Source organism: Sciurus carolinensis, chromosome 14 (assembly GCF_902686445.1).
Source record: "Sciurus carolinensis chromosome 14, mSciCar1.2, whole genome shotgun sequence".
Lineage (NCBI taxonomy): Eukaryota > Metazoa > Chordata > Mammalia > Rodentia > Sciuridae > Sciurus > Sciurus carolinensis.
In genome coordinates this window covers 57,024,216-57,046,521 of record NC_062226.1, presented here as the reverse complement: position 1 = coordinate 57,046,521, position 22,306 = coordinate 57,024,216, and the positions used below count along the sequence as shown (strand labels likewise).

Genomic DNA, 22,306 nt, shown 5'->3' with positions numbered 1-22,306 from the left:
TTGGTCTAGAACTTGGGATCCTTCTGCCTCAGCCTCCAGTTCATTGGGAGTAGAAAGAACCACTGTGCCTGGCTCCCTTTCTTTAAGTAACTCTACTTCCACCATTTCCCTATTATTGTTCCAAATTATTTCCTTCATCCTGGCATCTTTCCTACAAAAATTATGAAGAGTATCATCTATCATGTGAGCTACTTAGTTATTACTGAGTTATAAGTACTATACATAATTAGATATTTTTATCCTTCCCCATCAATCAGTGCCTTCAAAATTCAGTTTGTGGGTTCCATGATTTCCCTTTGCTGAGTCTGGATAGAAATAAAGACAAAGTTTACAAACTTTACTCAAGAAATGGCAGTCTCAAATTTCTGATCAGAAGTCCTCTGGGACAGATATTGAAGTAATACTTAATTGTGGCTGTTTTTCTCTGCTGTAACTGGGTTTGTGCTAACTAGTGGCTTGCATGCCCTCTTGGTTGAGTTCCAGCTCTGTGCACAAATGTACCCTGCAGGTATTATGAAGGATTTGTGAGTGATCACACTCTTGCTCTGATGCCATTCTTCACAACACTTTTCATGGAGCAATTCACAACCCTCAAATACAGTTGGCAGAAGAAATTTTGGAATTATCAATGCTTAATTATTGAAATAAATAAGAATATGTTGTGTATAAAAATTATTCACAAACACATAGCTTGTTAACACCAGATTTTACAAATATGTAAATGGAGGATCAAAGAGATTACTTTCTCAAGGTCATCTAACTCAGACTTTTTAAGCAATCATATTTCTATGTGTTATGGGGGGGGGGTTGGTTGTTTTGTTTTGTTTCATTTTGTTTATACCAGGGATTGAACCCAGAGGCACTTAACCACTGAGCCACATCCACAGTTCTTTTGATTTTGAGACAGGGTCATGCTAAGTGGCTGAGGCTGGCTTTGAACTGCAACCCTCCTGCCTCAGTCTCTGGAGACGTTAGGATTACAGGCATGTGCCATTGCACCCAGCCTCTATAGCTATTTTTGCAGGACGTACTGAAAAGTCTATATGATAAAACATCAGCAATGGGGCTGGGGAGATAGCTCAGCTGGTAGAGTACTTGCCTTGCAAGCATAAGGCCCTGAGTTCGATCCCCAGTACCACAAAAAAAAAAAAAAAAAAAAAAAAAAAAAAAAAAAAAAAAATCAGCAATGATTTGAACAGCTTTAGCCAAACGTAGTATCATTCAGCTGCAGGAGGATTTGAGAACCAAGAGAGAAGTGGGAAGAAGGAAATAAATATGGAGGAGGATTAAAAGCTAATCAATCAGATTAGATGTCTACTCTGACTAGATTCCTTAAGTAACAAACTATTTAATTTTTCATAGTGTTCTGCTGATTTAAAAAAAGCAACTTTATTCCTCAGACACAAATCTGCCACCTAATAGTCCCTCAGAGATGCAGAACTTTCCAAATATGTTTTCATCACTGGAATGTCTAAAATGTAGGCTTGGTTGTAATCTACAAATAGAAGCAACGATCTGTTATTTGGGGCTTTTAAGATGCTATTCACTAACAACAGGTAATAAAACTGCATTTAAGAATTAGTTGCTATTACCTCTACTATAATAATGATTCTTCCTAAGAACAAAATGTTTTCCACAAGTGGGTTTTAACATAAAAATTGGCATTGTTTTTACTGTTTGAAATGAACCACTTATGAAATAGTTTTCATATACCCTGTTTTCTTATGCAGAACATGTACTTTTACACATATGCATTTTTATTGTTTGTTCTATTTAATTATACATGACAACAGAATGTATTTTGATTCATTGTACACAAATGGAGTACAACTTTTCATTTCTCTGGTTGTACACGATGTAAAGTCACGCCATTCCTATAATCATACATGTACCTAGGGTAATGATATTTGTCTCAATCCACCATCTTTCCTTCCCCCATCTCCTCCCCTGCCCTCATTTCCCTCTACACAATCCAAAGTTCCTCCATTCTTCCCTTACCCGCTCCCACTCAGTTATGTATCAGCATTCATATGCATTTTGATACTCCCACTTTTAGATAAGAAAACTGAGGCTCAGAAAGACAGTGTTTTCCTCTATATACATGATGCTTGTAAGTAAAAGAGCTAACTTTTAAACCCAATCCAAGACTGAATAACATCAAATGCAAGTCCCTCTGCACCAAATCACAGTTCACAGATCTAATAATAATAATGCAGGAAGGAAAACATTTATTTACCACCAGATGAAGTAGCTCAAGGCAGCTATGCTCTCAGAGTTCTCAAGTTACTTAGTTTTCTTGAATAAACACTATCATTTTATTAGTAAGATCACAGATAAGTTGCTTAACACTTCTGAGCTGAAGAGTGAAGTGGGCAGTAATAATAACATAAAAAATGCCTGGAAGTAGTAAGTACACAAAAGCTATTGCTACTGCTATTATTATTAATATTATTATTATTATTATTATCTACATATGAGTCTATTTTGCCATTTCTGTTATCACTCTATTTAATTAGTAACTCCTTATTACAAATCAAAATTGATCATTTCTGGGATGGCAATTATAAACTATACCACTTTTTACCTATGCAGTACAGTTTTATAAGACCTTTCCCATAACCGAAAAATTTTTTGTACAAATAAGGGTCCCAAGAATCATCCCCCAAAGTACTTCAAAAGAACAGAAATGAACCTGACAATTGCAAACTACAAAACTCAGTTTAGTCAAAGTACTGACACTTGAAAGTATTAAGTTATCTAGTAAAGAAGACAGAAAGAGAATAGGTGTTTTGTTTTGGGGGTATTTTTTGTTCTTTGTTTTTTATTGTTGTTGTTCATTTGATACTGGCGACTGAACCTGGGGGAACTTAACCACTGAGCTACATCCCTAGCCCTTTTTATTTTTCATTCTGAGACAGGGTCTTGCTAAGTTGCTTAGGACCTCTCTAAGTTGCTGAGGCTGGCCTTGAATTTGTGACACTCCTGGTCAGTCTTCTGAGTCTCTGGGATTACAGGCATGCACCACCACACCCTGCAAAACAGGTTTGATATATGCAAAGACACAGATAAATAGGAGAGGAAAGAAAGAAGAGATGAGGGGAGGAAGCCACAAGAAAGAAGAGATACAAAGATGAAGCAGCAGGGAGATGATTGAAGAAGCCCTCAGAAAATTCCTTAGCATTCACCAGACCAAAAGGAGGTAGAGGTAGGTGTTACTGACTAAGGTTATGGATGCAGATTTGCAGGAGGAACTGAATATTTCCCCCCACCAAAGCAAAATCTGATCTCAAAGGAAGAATGTAATTCTATTTTCTTTCTCTAATCAAGTAGTAAAGCATGTTAAGAGCCATTAAATATGACTCAATTTCCTTGTATTAAGTTGTCAACAGTATTAGCATTAGTTAGTTAACAGGCATTGCTCCTATTTTTAGAAAATCAGTATAAAAAAGTAAAACTATGGAAACAGATATTGATATATTTTACGTATATTGACATATACAGATATTGATATACATACAGATATTGATATATTTTACATATCTAAAAAAATCTATTGCATTATTTTGGCAAGTCATAACCGACTACTTTTTCCTAGATATAAGTTGTAGGAAGATTTAGCATGAAGACAGAGAATCCTTCTATTCTTCTTCAAATGAATATTTTCTATTTGTGTGTATGTGTATGTGTATGCACAAAGTGCTGGGGATAGAACACAGGATTATGCATGCTAAGTGAGCACTCTACCACTAAGCTACAACCTCGGCCCTCAAACATTTTCATACCTAATTTTATGTCATAAGTTTGATACTTAAGAACATCCAAATTCTATAAATTTCAGGTTCCCAAAAATCTTTATCTGCCTCTATAACTAAAGTATATATGTCAAAGAAGAATAAAGACAGGTACCTAACTTCTCAGCTCAACCGAATGAAAATGGTTAACCTTGCAATGTGTGCTAGGAACCCAATACCATCAGCAGGAGGCAGAAGAATTTGAAGAGATGTGACACATGAAACTCCATATTGAAGGACGCACACAACAGAAGAGCATGAGGGAAAGCCAGAAGTGGGAAAGGCAGTTCTTGCTGAGGGAAGGGTACCTGTTAAGGCTATGAAACCATAAAGAACCAGAGAATTAAATGACAGTGGGGCTGCAGTTCTAAGTGCAGTAATGAAAGAAGCTAGGAAAGCAATGCTTCCATGACCTGCCTGAGACTTCAGGCACGGTATGTATACAGACATCGGGGAGAAGCATTGGGAGGATTTAAAATTTTATTTTTTGGAAAAACAATTCTGGCAACAGTGTAAATAACTCAACAGAGAGAAAGGAGAAAAAAGCACCACAACCAGATGTTAATCTGTTAACAAAGTGCCCAAGAGAAAAAAACATTGAAATCCTAGATTAAGACAATAGCAGGCGAAAGAGAGGAAACATGGGTCAAGACAGGTGCATTCATTAGAGGGAACCAAAAGGACTTAATGACCACTAGATGAGTGCCTGGGGCCAGGAGAAGCAGTGAGTGACAGCAACAGAGGCTAACTCTCTTCATGTTTGAATCTGGGGCACTAGAAATACTGGGTCATTGTTAGTTGAAAGAACAGTAGGAAGAAAAAATGTTACATCTTTTTAGAGAAAGGGGTGAAAATATGCTCCTTTTGGACATATTAAGTTTGAAATGCTTCTAGAAAATAGAAAATAAAAGAATTTAAATTACACAAATATAGGCATTTTTGTTTTGTTGTTTACCTGTTCTCTCGTGGATATATATATCTTCAGCACCAAAAATAGTAGCTGTTCCAGAATGGGCACTCAATAACACATATGAATCCATTACACATGCGGATCTAAGCAGACAGGCCCTGAAGGATCAACGTAGGGAATCACTGGTCTCTAAGTTATTGCTAAAGATAAAAGAAGTCACTCAAGAAGGTACAGTTTAAAAAACAAACTGAGATTAGAACTCCAAGGAACATGAATATTTAAAAATATAATGTGACATTCAAAAATTATTTTGGTGGCAAAAATCTGTTAGAAATCTGTTAGAAATAATAAAGCTCCTTCACAATTGATCATACTGAATCATTAAAGTTCTCACTACAGTCAAATATCAGGCAAGTCACAGTGTTACTATTTATTTAGCTAAAACTAAATAAGTCTCATTTGATTTTAGTTTGGTTCCCATATCTACTAAAAAACAAATTAGGAAAAAAATAACCTTAATAAGGTCAAACTAAATCTAAGAGAAGAGCAAAATACCTAAATAAAATTCAATCATTTGTGAGGTAAATTTAAAAATTCCCATGAGATCAAAAACATCCCTGCAAGCTCCAAAACCAAATAAAGTCTACACATTATGGAACAGAATACATCTTTAAAAGACTAAAATAAAATTCGCTGTGCCTCTCTCATTCACTTCTGTACTAACCTAAAATTTACCTACAAATCTTCTGTTAATTGAATATGCACATACCCAAGAAGAAAATAAAATTCTCCACAATAAAAGCATTGTTTTTCATAATCACTATGGAATTGCTAGAGAAAAACCTGTATTCCTCTGATAACAAAGAGATGTTACTGTCTAAATCTGCGGATAAGCCTGTCAGTCAGTGGTAGCCTACATTACAGAGAATTCTCTGTGGAAAATCAGTAAGGGATGGCAATGTATATCTTGCTGGCAAGATTCCAAGTAGTTCAGATAAGGGAAATGTGCATAAGGAAATACAAATTAATATGAATTTGAACATGAACCTTAGCCATATAAGATAAAAAAGCATGGACCAATTCAATCCCCAAATTACTAATTCACAGATAATGTAACAGGGTACCCTATTTAGCTAGCATATGTAATTATGTGGGACTCATTAAGGTCATCGCAGGACAACTGGTATTTTGTCACTGAAAACAGTTCAAAAGGTTTCATTCTCTTTCTATAAATAGGTCTGTTACCTTCTTAATTGACTCATCTATTTAACTATATTCACTAACTGTATTTCACTATGGTACTCAGAGGACTAAATGTCTGTAAGATCATAACCAACTTCTGCTTTTGTAACAACAGAGAACAGGTATGCCTGGAATCATGATGTTCTGTTGTTGCTGTTTGCTACAATTTCAATTAAGTGATCAGAAAACACAGACACGGGGGCTGGGGATATAGCTCAGTTGCTGCCTCGCACCTGGGTTCAATCCCCAGCACCAAAAAAAGAAAAGAAAAGAAAACAGAGACATGAACATTAAAAATGACCCCAAAAGCCTGAATGTTCCAGTCAGCATAACATGTTTTTACAATAAAATGAAGACATCTCTTTTCTTGATTACCTCTGTCCCTAAGGCTTAGATACTTGACCTAGAATGTGTTGACCAGTATATGTGGCAGCAAAGAGACACATATATTTATTTATTAAGCACTGGAAATGTAGCTAGTTCTAAATGAGATGGGTTTATGTATAAAATACCCAGCTGACTTTTAAGGTGTTCGCTCAAAGAAAACCAAGTAAAATGCCTCATTAATTTTTATATTGATTATCTATTGAAATGATGACATTTGGGAGAAACCATTAAAATTGCCTTCAACTACTGCTTTTTTTCTTTTCTGTAGTGAGTAAAATTTTTAAATTATATATGTGGTTCACAAAATTTCTTTCCTAGACAGAACTGATCTAGAATGAGTTAAACTTCCAGATCATCGTTCTCCAACTCATTATATTCAATAATCTCAGGTGTAACATATACAGAATAGCAATTATTTGGATAATCTTGGCACCAAATTTCTTTGCTATTCAATTCACTATATGGCTGTAATATAAATCTGTCAAATGACATGACAGACATATCTAACAAAAGTGTTAAGAACTACTAAAAATACGCAAGTACGTAAGGAAAATTTGGCATACAGTGTGAAAACATAGCACTGGGTTCAAAACTAAATTTTGCAGGGCTTAGACCCTTCACAAGGTAGGATGAAAAAGCTTATTCAAAGCCTTAATAGTTACTGATCTTTTAGTGTTCGATTTAACTTAATCACCTGATATCATTAAATATTTTAAATTCTTTTCTTTTAAAATTTCAGTTACATATTTAAAACAATTCATTACACACTTTGAAACTTCAAGAAACATTTAATAAGGACATTTAAATCCTATGTTCATTCAAAAGGGGCTAACTGTAGGAAAATAAAGAAACACTATAAAACACAAAAGCCTGACCCCACAGTTAAAAATGAAGGGGATCAGCACAAGCCACCCCAAAATATGTCATTCTGACATAAGGATTTCTTTGAACTGAAGGCAACTGGCAAACAGAAAATACAAGAGCATTCTCTGCTCTTCTTTCTACCCATAAATAAGGGGCAATTTTCCCTTTGTTAATGTGATAAATTTCTATCAGTAAAGATGGCCCCCTTTCCCATGTCAGTAAAAAAAGAACAACTCTTATTATGAAAATAGTATATAAGCTGCCAGGTCAGACAACTTCTTTGGGTGTTCACTTGTTTGTGTGCAGCCCTCATGGGTGTAAAATTACAAACATGAATTAAATTTACATGCCTTTTTCTTTTTCTCTGTCATTTATCCATTTAATTCACAGAATTCAACTAAAGAATGTTAACAAAGTTTTTCACGTGAAAAAACTAAGAATAAAAACATCATAAAGAACAAAGAAACCGTAGATCTCAATAACACACTCAATAATTTAGACTTAACAGACATTTATAGAATATACCATCCAACGAAGAGTGAATACACTTTCTTCTCAGCAGCACATGGATCCTTCTCTAAAATAGACCATATATTATGCCACAAAGCTAATGTTAGCAAATACAAGAAGATAGAGACACTTCCTTGTATTTTATCAGATCATAATGGATTGAAACTAGAAATAAATGAAAGAGTAAAAAACAGAAATTACTCCAACACCTGGAGATTAAACAATATGCTATTATATGAGGAATGGATAACAGAAGATATTAGGAAGGAAATTAAAAAATTCTTAGAGGTAAACGAGAACAAAGAAACATCATATCAAAATCTCTGGGACACTATAAAAGTGGTACTTAGAGGAAGATTTATTTCATGGAGCGCATTTAATAAAAGAAGTAAAACTCAAAAAATAAACGACCTAACATTACAGCTCAAAGCCCTAGAAAAAGAAGAACAGACCAACACCAAAAGTAGTAGAAGACAGGAAATAGTCAAACTCAAAGCTGAAATCAACAAAATTGAAACGAAAGAAACAATACAAAAAACTGACAAAATAAATAGTTGGTTCTTCGAAAAAATAAACAAAATTGATAAACCTTTAGCCACACTAACAAAGAGAAGACGAGAGAAAACCCAAATCACCAAAATTCGGAATGAACAAGGAAATATCACAACAGACACGAGTGAAATACAAAACATAATTAGAAGCTATTTTGAAAATCTATATTCCAACAAAATAGAAAATTTCGAAGATATCAACAAGTTTCTAGAGACCTATGAATTGCCTAAACTAAATGAGGAGGACATACACAATTTAAATAGACCAATTTCAAGTAATGAAATAGAAGAAGTCATCAAAAGCCTACCAACAAAGAAAAGTCCAGGACCTGATGGTTTCTCAGCCAAGTTCTACAAAACCTTTAAAGAAGAGCTCATTCCAATACTTTTCAAAGTATTCCATGAAATAGAAGAGGAGGGAACCCTCCCAAACTCATTCTACGAAGCCAATATCACCCTGATACCTAAACCAGACAGAGATACATCGAGTATCGCGTTCCCTCTGCCCGCAGAGAGAGACACGACAAATGTCTGAAGCTTTGGAAGTTTATTGTGCACAGTCCCTCTTCTACACTTCTCTTACTCCTAGCTTCCGCGCACTCCCAGCTTCCCTTCTCCCAGCTTCTTCCAGCTTCCGCGCACTCCCAGCGTCCAGCTCAGCTTCAGCCTCCACCTCCGCCGCTTCTTCCGCTTCTCCCTCTTCTTCAGCCCCCTCGCTCTCCCACCCACCAGGCTTATATACACTTCAACCAATCAGGGGAGAGTACACGAGGTAAACGTGGACAGCTGCAAGCCTAGGATAGGTACACGAGGGGGGCATGCTCTAATCACATCGTTAACTAGCCAATCATTAGAATTCGCTGGTTGTTTACTGTATAGCTGGCCGCTTTTGGCTCAGCGTCAGGCGCCATCTTGACCATGCCCAAAGGCTAGGGGTCCCGGAAACCCCGACAATCGAGGAAAGAAAATTTCAGACCAATATCCTTAAAGAACATCGACGCAAAAATTCTCAACAAAATTTTAGCAAATCGCATACAAAAACGTATTAAAAAGATAGTGCATCATGATCAAGTGGGTTTCATCCCAGGGATGCAAGGTTGGTTCAACATCAGGAAATCAATAAATGTAATTCACCATATCAACAGACTTAAAGTCAAGAATCACATGATTATTTCAATAGATGCAGAAAAAGCATTTGATAAAATACAGCACCCCTTCATGCTCAAAACACTAGAAAAAATAGGGATAGTGGGAACGTTCCTTAACATTGTAAAGGCCATCTATGCTAAGCCCATTGCTAATATTATTCTTAATGGTGAAAAACTGAAAGCATTCCCCCTAAAATCTGGAACAAGGCAGGGATGCCCTCTCTCACCACTCCTATTCAATATCGTCCTTGAAACTCTAGCCAGAGCAATTAGACAGACCAAAGAAATTAAAGGGATACGAATTGGAAAAGAAGAACTCAAACTATCCCTATTTGCTGATGATATGATTATATACTTAGAGGAACCAGGAAATTCCACCAGAAAACTCTTAGAACTCATAAGTGAATTCAGTAAAGTAGCAGGATACAAGATCAATGCTCATAAATCCAATGCATTTTTATACATAAGTGATGAATCTTCAGAAAGAGAAATTAGGAAAACTACCCCATTCACAATAGCCTCGAAAAAAATAAAATACTTGGGAATCAATCTCACAAAAGAGGTGAAAGACCTCTACAATGAGAACTACAGAACACTAAAGAAAGAAATCAAAGAACAACTTAGAAGATGGAAAGATCTCCCATGTTCCTGGATAGGCAGAATTAATATTGTCAAAATGGCCATACTACCAAAAGTGCTATACAGATTCAATGCAATTCCAATTAAAATCCCAATGATGTACCTTACAGAAGTAGAACAAGCAATCATGAAATTCATCTGGAAGAATAAGAAAGCCAGAATTGCTAAAGCAATCCTTCGCAGGAAAAATGAAGCAGAGGGTATTGCAATACCTGAACTTCAACTGTACTACAAAGCAATAGTAACAAAAACGGCATGGTATTGGTACCAAAATAGACAGGTAGATCAATGGTACAGAATAGAGGACACGGACACAAACCCAAATAAATATAATTTCCTCATACTAGACAAAGGCTCCAACAATATGAAATGGAGAAAAGATAGCCTCTTCAATAAATGGTGCTGGGAAAATTGGAAATAGATATGCAACAAAATGAAAATAAACCCATATCTCTCACCATGCATGAAACTAAACTCAAAATGGATTAAGGACCTCGGAATCAGACCAGAGACCCTACATCTTATAGAAGAAAAAGTAGGTCCAGATCTTCAACATGTCGGCTTAGGATCAGACTTTCTCAACAGGACTCCCATAGCACAAGAAATAAAAGCAAGAATCAACAACTGGGATAGATTCAAACTAAAAAGCTTTCTCTCAGCAAAGGAAACTATCAGCAATGCAAAGAAAGAGCCTACAGAGTGGGAGAAAATCTTTGCCAATCATACTTCAGATAGAGCGCTAATCTCCAGAATCTATAAAGAACTCAAAAAACTCAACACCAAGACTACAAATAACCCAATCGACAAATGGTCTAAGGAAATGAACAGATACTTCACAGAAGAAGACCTACAAACAATCAACAAACATATGGAAAAATGTTCAACATCTCTAGTAATAAAAGAAATGCAAATCAAAACCGCCCTAAGATTCCATCTCACCCCAATCAGAATGGCGATTATCAAGAACACAAGCAACAACAGGTGTTGGCGAGGATGTGGGGAAAAAGGTACACTCATACATTGCTGGTGGGGTTGCAAATTAGTGCAACCACTCTGGAAGGCAGTATGGAGATTCCTTAGAAAACTTGGAATGGAACTACCATTTGACCCAGCTATCCCACTCCTTGGCCTATACCCAAAGGACTTAAAATCAGCATACTACAGAGATACAGCCACATCAATGTTCATTGCTGCTCAATTCACCATAGCCAGATTGTGGAACCAACCCAGATGCCCTTCAGTTGATGAATGGATAAAGAAACTGTGGCATATATATACAATGGAATATTACTCAGCCATAAAGAATGATAAAATTATGGCATTTGCAAGCAAATGGACGAAATTGGAGAATATCATGCTAAGTGAGATAAGCCAATCTCAAAAAACCAAAGGAAGAATGATCTCGCTGATAAGTGGATGATGATACATAATGGGGCGTGGGAGGGGTTAGTTTTAGGGTTAGAGTTAGGGTTAGGGAGGGGGGCAAGAATGGGGGAAGGAAGGACTGTATAGAGGGAAAAGAGGGATGGGAGGGGTGGGGGGAAGGGGAAAAAAATAACAGAATGAATCAACCAACATCACCCTATGTAAACGTATGATTACACAAATGGTATGCCTTTACTCTGTATACAAACAGAGAAAGAACATGTATCCCATTTGTTCACAATTAAAAAAAATAATAAAAAAATTAAAAAAAAAAAACCATAAGACAATAGACAAAGCAGAGGAGAATTCTAAACTACCAAGAAACTCCTTAATTATATAGTCAAAGAATGGGCTAAGTATTGAGAAATAAACAGTGCCAATCCTTGAATATATGCAAAATTGAGTCCCAAAATAATTACATAGTGAAAAGTTAGACAAAAAAAAAAGTACATACTATATGAGTCCATTTATTTACAGTTCTAGGGAACAAAATTAATCTGCAGTGATAGAAAGCAGATCAGTATTATTCTGGAGATGGATAAATAAGGGAGACAGGAAAGCACTAAAAAGGCACATAAGGAGACTTAAGTGTGACAGATACGAACACTTGATAGATGTTCCACATGAGTCAAAATTCAACAAATTATACAATTTTAATATGTACAGTTTAATGTATGTCAACTTTAAATAATAATGGAGCCTGTACATATCAAGTTTAGCACCCAAATAAATGTTCACTGAACTTAACTTTAGGTTACAAAACAGACCTAAAAAACTTTGTGATTTAGCCTGATCCAATATACATTCAGCAAATTATATCAGAATAAAGACACATGCCAATGCTATACTTTTCCAAGGCGCAGAGGATGACAACATTCAATAGTCTCAGGAAAATTGTGAATATGGTAGGGGAAGGGAAGGGGGTCAGGCAACACTCCGCTGAACTCTAGTTGAGGCCCCGCTAACTCTAAAGTAGGGAATGAATGTTGTTCAGAAGCACACTTCATGCCTGACTTAACTAAAGTGAAATATCCTTGGGAAACTTGGGAGTAGAGGAGAGTAATACTCAAGCTTCATGAATTTTAGTAATGTCTTAGACAAAGCAGGTGTCTGCTACAACCTGAATGTTTATGACACCACCTGTGCCCCCGCCGCCACCACCAAATCCATGTTGAAATCCTAACTTCCAAGCTGATGATATTAGAAGATGGGGGTCTTTGGGAGGGAATCAGGTCCTCAGGACTAAGGTCTCATGAGTGAGATCACTGCTTTATAAAAGAGGACTCATCAAAGCCAGTCTCAGCAGGCTTTGGAAGTCTCAGTCTCAGCTTAGGAAGGCCCTGTCTCAAAACAAAAACAAAAAACCACTTATTTCAAAGGCTGGGATGTAGCTCAGTGGTCAAGCACCGCCGGGTTTAATTCACGACAGTTAAAAAAAAAAAAAAAAAAAATTGGCCTCAGAGAGCTGCCTTGCCCCTTCCACCATGTGAGGACTCAGCAAGAAGCAACATGTATGAACCAGGAAAATGTGGCCTTCACCAGACATAGACTCTGCCAACACCTTGTTAGGTTTTCCAACTCCCAGAACTGTAAGCGATAAATTTCAGTTGCTTATAAGCTACCCAAACTACAGTATTTTGTTCTAACAGCCCCAAAGGACAAACAGGATCCAAGCAAAGTAGAAGCAAAGCTATGCATACCTTATAAAACAGAGAGGATTTCTGAAATTGTATTATTATATTTAACCTCAATGATTTTATCATCATGGTTTTGTTAGGTTAGTGATGTCTTTGAGCACAGAATGACAGGTTACCATGTCCATTTTGTACAGTCAGTTCCCTGAAACAAGGCATTCCAGGGGCCATCTTATTAAATGATACAAAGTTATTCTGAAATTAATGACTGTTTAGCATTTAATTTTAAGCAGAGATTTTTCTTAATTCATTTTTTACCCAGTGTCTTGTGTGACATGTGGCACTTTATACCTCAAGAGTCAAGAGACACTGGCTCAAACAAATGCTATTAGTGTCAATTCAAACTGTATAGTTGTTTAATAATCCCAAGTCACTTTATCCTCACTGAATAAAAGAGCAATTGGTAAAATCTACTGTTAAACAGCTCTACTTATTCGCTGGTAATAGCAAAATAATTTACACATCCTTATTTCCAAAATACATGAAGTCTTTTTGGGAATCAACATCTGGGTGACAAAATTACAGGAAATATTTTTGTGTCTGTCTTATATTTGCCTATGTCTTTCATATGTTTAAAATATGCTACTTTTTATCATCAAAGAATTACTAAAAGAAACAATTATCTTATGTATTTTATCATCAACATGGTTTTAAAATGTAAGCAAAGAGTAAATGGTAAATTATCCCATACCTACTCGAACTACAAGCATTAAACTGTCAATACAACCTAAATAGGATTTTAAGATTTATGTGTACAGTTGATGTTTCTGTTTTTCATCTTTCTTACAAATGTTTCCTTTCTCACTTTCCCTTCATGCATTTATTTACAGCATGGTGGATCTGGAGGTAAAGTGATTTACAAGAAAACTAACAAGGCCTGTTGCTTTTAGAGATACAAATGAAACTAAAAAGAGGATAAATACAAGAATTCCCTAAACAAGCAAATTTAACTGCCACAAGCAGACAGAAAGAAAAAAAGAAAGCAAGAATTTCACTTTTCTTTTACTTTTTTTTTTTTTTAACTCAGCTGGTCATAATTGGAGGAACAGTTTTAACATTGTTCTAATTCATCAAATATAATTTCAACACCTTAAAAGTTTTTGTTATTTTATTATATATGATAAAAACTGTCTTTTAAATCTATTTTTTTCCAAAAAGGTGAAGAAATTTCCAGGAGAAAAAAATATGCCAAGTATTAAAATCACAAGTCATGCACAGGACATAGTTTTTAAATCAATATAAATATAAAATATTGTTTTAATCTGGCACAGAAAACACTGTGAGATGTTTCAAATACTAATTTTTCATCTCTAACACTATATTTTTTTAAGAAATAAGAAATATTTTAAGAAATGAATGCTTTTTATAAAACACTAGAAAACTAATGCTGTCCACAAAAAAGAAAGGGTCACAGAGGCACAATTTCCCAGGAGACATCTACAGAAAGAAAACAAGTGCCGCAAGCCAAAGATAAAATACCATTTTCCTCAAATAGAAGTTTCCCTTTCTTTCCAAGGGTCGAATTATCACAATAATGCTTAGTCTGCCATAATCGCCTTCTCCATGGCCCCCTTCCCTTGCCCTAAGTCAGTCCTTTCTTCTGGGTCTAGCCAGTTTACAGTCTTGCTCTCTTTAGGAACTCTGCTGCCAGCTAAGGGGTATGCTCACTAAATCCCCCCAAATTCAGAAGAAGTCCTAATCCCCAGCACCTCAGAATGTGACTACATTTGGGGCAGGGTCTTTAAACAAGTATTGAAGGTTAAATGAGGTCACTGGGATGGCCCCTAATCCAGTATGACTAATAAGAAGAGCTTAAGCCCCAGATATACACAGAGGAAAGACCATGTGAAAACACAAAGAGAAGACAGCCAATCATAAGCCAATGAGAGAGGCTCAGGAGAAACCAATCCTTGTTTTAGACTTCCAACCCCAGAACCGTGAGGAAATAAATTTGTTGTTTCAGCCATCTACCTATCTATGGCAGCTCTAACAGATTCTGGTATCAGGAAATAGGTTGCTATTATAACAAATACCTAGAAAAATGCAAAAGTTGTTTTGGAACTGGGCAATGGAAGTTGTTAAGAGTTTTGAGATGCGTGCTAGAAAGGGGGTAGATTTTCTTGAAAAGACTATTGGTAGAAACAGAGAGATTAAAGGTACTTCTGGGGAGGCCTCACATGGAAATAAGAAATCCAAAACCAAACCTCAGCCTATATACCTCACAGCTGTTCATCAACTGCTCTTTCCCATCCAAACTTCTCCCCTCAGCACAAAACCTCTATTCCACTCTAGGTGGAGCTCACCTGTAATCCCAGAAGCTCTGGAGGCTAAAGTAGGAGGATCCAGAGTTCAAAGCCAGCCTGAGCAATTTATCAAAACTCTAAGCAACTTAGGGAGATCTGGTCTCTAAATAAATAGGAAAAGGGCCGGGGATGTGGTTCAGTGGTTGAGTGGTTGAATGCCCCTGGGTTCAATCAGTACCCAAAAAAAAAAAAGAAGATCCAAATGAAAATGTACTCTAGCTCCTGCTACCTACCTACTTCCCAACCTCTTTCCCAACACTATGACACTTCTCAGTGCAAAACTAGACAAGCTATATACTTCATATCAAAAACAAACAAAAAAAAAAGAAATAAAATTGAAAACCTTCTCTTTTCTCCTCTTATCTAAAGACAGAAGTCCCTTCTGTTTCTTGCTTAAGAATGAGGCCAGCTAACAACCCTATGTTGATCTACTTTCTCAGAATTTTTGTAACTTTTACTCATGTAAAACCTTTTTATTCTTTCTTATTTGCCTATCTTTCTAAGACAGTAAGCTTCCAGAGTGGTATCTTATATTCTATGTTCTCCACAGTGCCTAACCCAATGCTACATACCTCCTAATTCATTTATTACTACATGCTAAACAAGTAATTACCTAATTTCATCTTTGGAAACATTTCACTGGAAGGGAACAGTCTTAGGATTGATTATCCAAAGTGATTTTTTTCACCTATTCCTTTTCCCACACCTGGAACACCATTAAAACTATTCAATTGCAATATAGTGGTTTTACCATACTAAAAAATCTTTTCCCAACTATATGTAAATGTTCTTCAATGCACAATACTAATTTACAAGAAAAAATCATATTTTCTTGTTATAAATTAGGACCGATATCACCTTTTAAAAGCACGTATAACTGGGGAATATATCATTATCCACCTACACCATTAAGCAATCTTGAATTCGCTAGGAAGTCATCTGCTTCTTCACTTTTGAAGTACAGAATCTCTCTGACAGCATGTTGTTTGCTATAGCATTCTGTATGAGTATATCCAATAACTGATGAGATTCATGCAGTTCTTTGGACATACTATAAATATACAAAATGAAGCTGACCTGCAACTCAACCTGAATGAGTCAAGCCTATGAAGTAAGATTTGGGATGTAATGCAGAGAAAATATGAGCTTCTAACTCAGGATAGTTCCCTCCAAGCCACTCACTATTTCTTGTGAGCTTCTAAATCTCTTAATCTTAATTCCAGACAATGGGTCCATTTCAGAGCTTTCCCACCCAATCAGCTAAAGGCTGGAGGTGTCAACCAAGGTTGAGTCAATGCAAAATTATATTTCAAAGATTTCCAAGAATCTAAGTATCTCCAACTTGCAAAGATAAACTCAAGGGAGGGCCTCTATTTCCTTCATGTTTCACCTGAAGGCATGTGAAACACACAGACATCCTTTAAAAACCAACTAGAGTCATGTCTATGTGATAGGAATTTGGAGCATACTTAAAAAAAATTAAACATCTCTCCTTCTGAAACCACAACCATCAGAATAAAAGAAAGAGGAAAGGAGTGAAGTAAAGGGAGAAAGAAAAACAGACGCAAGAGAGGGGAGATGAAAAGAAATACAGAAAGAAGTCAAGGAGAAAAAGGAACACATGTAAGAGACATGGTACTCATATGATCCACTAGTAAAATGTTGAGAATTATTAGTTTTTATTTTAGAAAATGAAGCAAAAATGATGAGTAGAGTTGAGGAGTACCCAAACTACTAAGTAACACTCAAGAACACAGGTGTATTTATTTGAAGTTCTGGATTATATTTGAAGTTTGAGGCAAGGAACTTTGTTGTTAAGAGTTTGTTGTATGTTTGCTTGATTTTGTGTGTTTGCTTGATTTTGGGTGGTACTGGGGATGGGATACAAGGGCTTCATCCCCACTTAGCTATATCCATAGCACATTTTTTTTTTTTTTTTTTAATTCTAGGACAGGGTTCTGCTAAATTGACAAGGGTTGGCCTCAAACTTGCACTCCTCCTGCCTCGACTTTGCCAGTCAGTCACTGGGAGTACAGGCCTGCACCATAGCACTGAGCCTGGCTTTGTTAGTTTTACATGCTACTGTTTACCTAGATTCTATCAGACACTAAAGCAAATCTTATACAAATTTAGATGATTCGACCCTCACAAAAAGTTCATTGTAATCAGCTACAATCACATTCAACAGGTAAAAACTTCCAAGTCCCCAGAATCATCACCTTGATAGTTTTTGAATAAAGTGTCATTTATAAAAGACAACCCAAATGAGGGAAGTCACATCCTCACTAAGAGGATGTTTATAGCACAGCTGTCTATCACTGCAGGGCGAGGCGGGATCTGGTTACTTTCCAGATTCTTCCCCTCCGGACATTAAAAGAACATTGAGAGGTTTTCCTCCGAGGCTGGTGAAGTCATGGTTCTCTTATCTGATGATACACGGGAAACACTAGCCCTCACCCGCACCGCAACCGCACCCGCACAAAGCCACGCAGCACCCATTGTCTGGGTCTTTCCTATCAGTGCAACCTCGTCAGTGGCGCCTGCGGAGGAGGATAGCGATGCCCGACACCCACATTCGCCCCCAGCCCAAAGGCAGTGGCTGCCATCTCCCGGCCCCACCGCCTCCCCGCAGTCCCAGCTTGAATTTCCATGTGATCCCCGGGAAGTACAGCCTGGCCTCTGTGTCTCTGCAAAGAATGCAAGCAAAAATTTACACCATCACCACTCCATACACAAGCACAACTCACTAAGACAAAAAAAGCAGTCTCCCAGGCAGTACTTCCCTAGGAACATCCAGCATCTCGGGGCTGGGAGACTGCAAACAATGACGCCCCTAGGTACAGGCGGCGAGTAAGAGGAGCGGACAGGGGAAGCCCACACCAACGGGAACAGCGGATGTAAGGGCAAGGACTCCACTGAGGGAAGGAAGGAATACCAATTAGCGGCTTGCCTCGGGGACCCCCATTGCCAAAGTGAGAGACGACAGTGCCGGAGACTTACCCCACCCCCTATTCCTACCCAGCACTGCGTAACTGGAGGGGGCGTCCAGTCCGGGGCGCGGCCACGCAGCGGAAAGCAACAGGCTCCGCCACCCCAGAGGGCCCGGCGGGAGCTCCAGGCCCCGGGCTCCCCCTTCTTGGCACCACTACTGTACCTCTCCAGGCGAGGGAAAAGAAAGAAACTTTTAAACCATTTAGAGTAAGCCAGAGCAAAAAGGGGGCGGGTTGGGGTGGGGACCTTGGAGGAGCAAAGGAAACTTCCAGACCCCATCCCTTTAGAATGCCAGAGGACCGCAGCTACACCGAGGCCGGCCGCGCGGGGAGGAGCAAAAGCACCCCGCCAGCCGCCGCCGCCCACCCCGCGCGCCCCGCGCCGCGCACCTTCCCGGCCGGGGCGCGCGCAGGACGCGGGGCCGCGCTCCGGCCTCCCGGGCCGGGCCTGGCGCCGCTTACCCGGCTCGCGGCGGCCGCCCCGGGCGGGGACGGGAGGGGCCGAGGGCTGGAGAGCTGGGGTCGCCGGGGACTCGAAGAGCCTCGCCTCGCCTCGCCCACGCTGCTTTCTCCTCTTCAGAAGTAACGGCGCGGCGAGCAGCTTCGGGATAAACGCGCACACTCACGCGTGACCGAGAAACTTAATCTCGCCCGGCCGGCCGCCGGCGGCCAGACGCCAGCCTCGCGCTCTGCCGCGCCCCCTCCCCCAGCGCGCGCCGCACTTGCGCCGACCGGGGCTGCGGTGGAGGCGGCGGCGGCGGCGGCGGCGGCGGGGCCCGGGCTGCCGGGGAGCGGTGACGCCTGCGACCCGCGGGGCGGCGGGCGCGCCTCGGCCAATCAGGGGGCGCAGCCGATCCTGCCGGTCCTGGGTTTTAAACCAACTCCAGGGCCTTTGGTCTGGGGTACCGGTGACGAGGAGGTTGTCAGATAAAACACTCAGCGCCCCCGATAAATGTGAATTTCAAATTTTTTTTAAATATGATTTTCTTTAGTACAAGTGTCCCATGCAACATTTGGGACATATCTATACTAAAAAAAAAAAAAAAAAAATTCATTCTTTATCTAAAATTCACATTTAACGGGAGTCCTTTTGTTTATTTGCTTGTTTGCTGAATCTGTTTGCTTATTAACTGAAACCTCCAGTTACTAGTATTTCAAATTTTCATTGTTAATGACCTGTGGATGCCTTCTGCAAGAGAAGTATATTGAGATATAGGATGATAATGAAAAGCGCTTTAATGAGAAGCGTAAGGTTGAGGACAGTAGTCTCACTTTGTAAATAACTTCTGGCACATCATTATGCATTCTTAGTTTGATGATCCAATTAAATGAAACAATAACTATTGAGAAATGTTCAGAATCGCATAGTACCAGGAAGAATAGACTTTCATTTGTGTTTTTGTGCCATTTAAAATTGTCTTTCAATATCTTCAGTTTTTGTGTCCCACAAATATTTTTTGAATAAAGTTACTATTTTTCATGACATATCTAATATAGAATGTAAAATCAAAACATACTCAGAAGCCCAATTTAAAATATTAAAAAGAATGTCTTTTAACCTGAATAAAAAGTACTATTCTTTCTTGGAAGATTTGTAATTTTGTTTTGTCTACTGAAAATTCAATTTTAATGTCTCCCAACATTCATCAGATATTTAAGGAGAATGGCAGTTTATCAAATATATACTGCTTCAGAGGAAAACTGATTTGAGCTTAAAAATGCATATTTTTAGCAAGCTGCAAAATACAAAATTTACTTGTTGCTGGGATTGTAGTACAAAATTAGCTGAGTGCCCTGAGTGAAGACAGTTCATCAACCCAGGGTCCCTTGTATGTTCACAGACACAAACATCAATCAGTGTAGAGTTGCCCACCAGGGAAATGAAAACTCTACAACTGAATTTCTTCAAAGTTCATGGACATTCACCACCTCTGGATCCCTTGAAAATGAAAATATAGTTAGTGAGAATAACTCTCTTTTCCCTTATATCTTCAACACATCTCAATCTTGTGTAGTCTTTCTTAAGTCTCCCCTCCTCCGAAACAGACAAAGAAAGGGAGAAGGCAAGAGGTGGAGTGGTCATTCCTTCACAGCTCACTCCTTTCACTAAGGATATTGCAGTTTCCTTTATCATTACTGCACTGACAGGGCTCTTGCTATGGACACTGATGGCCTTCTGCTACTTAATACCATTGGATATATTTCTCTTCTCGTATTCCTTGTCCTCTCACACTTCACAGCTGTTGAACACTCTTTTTTTGGAGTCCCTACCTCTATCTCTCCCTACCCTACCCTGCCTCTACTTTTGTTCAAACTTTCTTGGTTTTGTTCCTTCCTCTTAGGGGCAGATATGTAGACCTTGATAGTTACAACAGAAATATCTTTTGAAATTTTATATAATATATAAGCATGTAAACACATTGCTGGGGCTTCTGCCAAGCAAGAAAATATGAAGTTTCATTAGTTTCCATCTAGATCTGCCTTCATTATTAGGCAATTTCTCTATCTTCTTTGCCAGTTTACCTCCTATCTCCAATCTTTAAATGCTGAAATACCTCAAGATGCAATTACGGACATGCTTTTTTTTTTTTTTAGTGCTCCCTCTAAATTAAGTTTTACTTCCAGCTTACCATCTAATGGCCAAGGATTCTTAAATTTATATGTTCAGTACAGGCTTCTCTGTATATCCAAGTGTTTATTAAACTCACTGTTTGCTTGTCTCAAACCTGGATTACCAAAATGGAAGCATGATATTTCTGCTCAAGCTTGGTCTTTATGAACAGTTTAATCTATCAGTGAGTGGTACCTTAACTCTCCTACAAATTAGAATAAACCCATTGTGGTTCATTCTCACTAATTTTGCCTCATGATATTTGTCATACTTTGTAGCTATATGGTTTTATAACTACTTATGTAATGTCTCTATGTCTCTCTTCCCACTTAAACCATAAACTCCATGAGCGAGAAAGGGCCAAATCACCCTTTCCCTTGAAGAATCTAGCAAAATTCTTCACACCTGGTTGGTGCTCAGATGGCATAGGATAAATATATGGTTGTAAGAATGAACAATTCATCTCTATAATTTTGGTGTTTTCTCATAGATTCATCTCAAGATATCCCATTTGAACATTTTTTTTTATTGCTTAGAAATTCCAAAGGACCTCCTCCCCTTTGCATAGAAAAACACTTTCATTTGTCAGTTTTCGAATCTGGTCATTCCCAAATGTACAGGAAATAATTGCATGAAATATTAGTTGTTATTTTTCTCCTACTAGCTACTAGCTACTAGCTACTAATGGTGTTCTAAAAGTAAAAATGATATTTGTTGTATTGAACTGTAAGGAAAGAATCCATAACACTGCATTCAAAGCAAGTCTGAGGAGTTTAATTCTCAATTTATTGTAAATGAATGAAACTAAAGAAAGAGATTGTAATTTGGTTCAAAAGTCACTCTTGTTCTAGTCTCATTCCAGAAAATAAATCTTACATGCTGTCTTTACACAGTAGTGTATTGAGAGACAAAAACTATTTTATTGAGATCTTCCATAAAATGATGTAGCACTAACAGAATGATTTCACTCAGGAGCTTCTCCTTTTGAAGTCGACAGATGTGTTAGTTGATTTTTAATCCCCATAACCAATGCCTGAGATAATCAACTTATTTTGGCTCACAGTTTTGGAGATTTCAGCCTGTGATCTGTTGGCTCTCCTGCTTTAAGACCTATAGAAAGACAGTACATCATATGGGAGAGTGTGGAAGAGCAAAACCACTTACTTATGACCAGAAAGCAAAAGACAGGAAGAGGAAGAGGATGTGGTTCCACTATCCCCTTCAAGGGCATAACCCTACTG

General features: G+C 38.1%; 1 protein-coding gene across 11 annotated transcripts in view; it reads right to left on the bottom strand.

Moving 5' to 3' along the window:
* Window positions 1-19,221, bottom strand: part of Mpdz (multiple PDZ domain crumbs cell polarity complex component) — a 167,735-nt gene extending 148,514 nt beyond the window's left edge. For 5 of the 11 annotated variants that reach the window (XM_047523901.1, XM_047523906.1, XM_047523907.1 and 2 more), the window contains exon 1: window positions 18,917-19,218. The gene's annotated coding sequence lies outside the window, so the exon portion shown is untranslated. Of the gene's footprint in view, window positions 1-18,916 lie in introns of all 11 variants that reach the window. The other 6 variants (XM_047523904.1, XM_047523908.1, XM_047523912.1 and 3 more) reach the window with 4 other exon arrangements.
* Window positions 19,222-22,306: the final 3,085 nt, after the last annotated feature.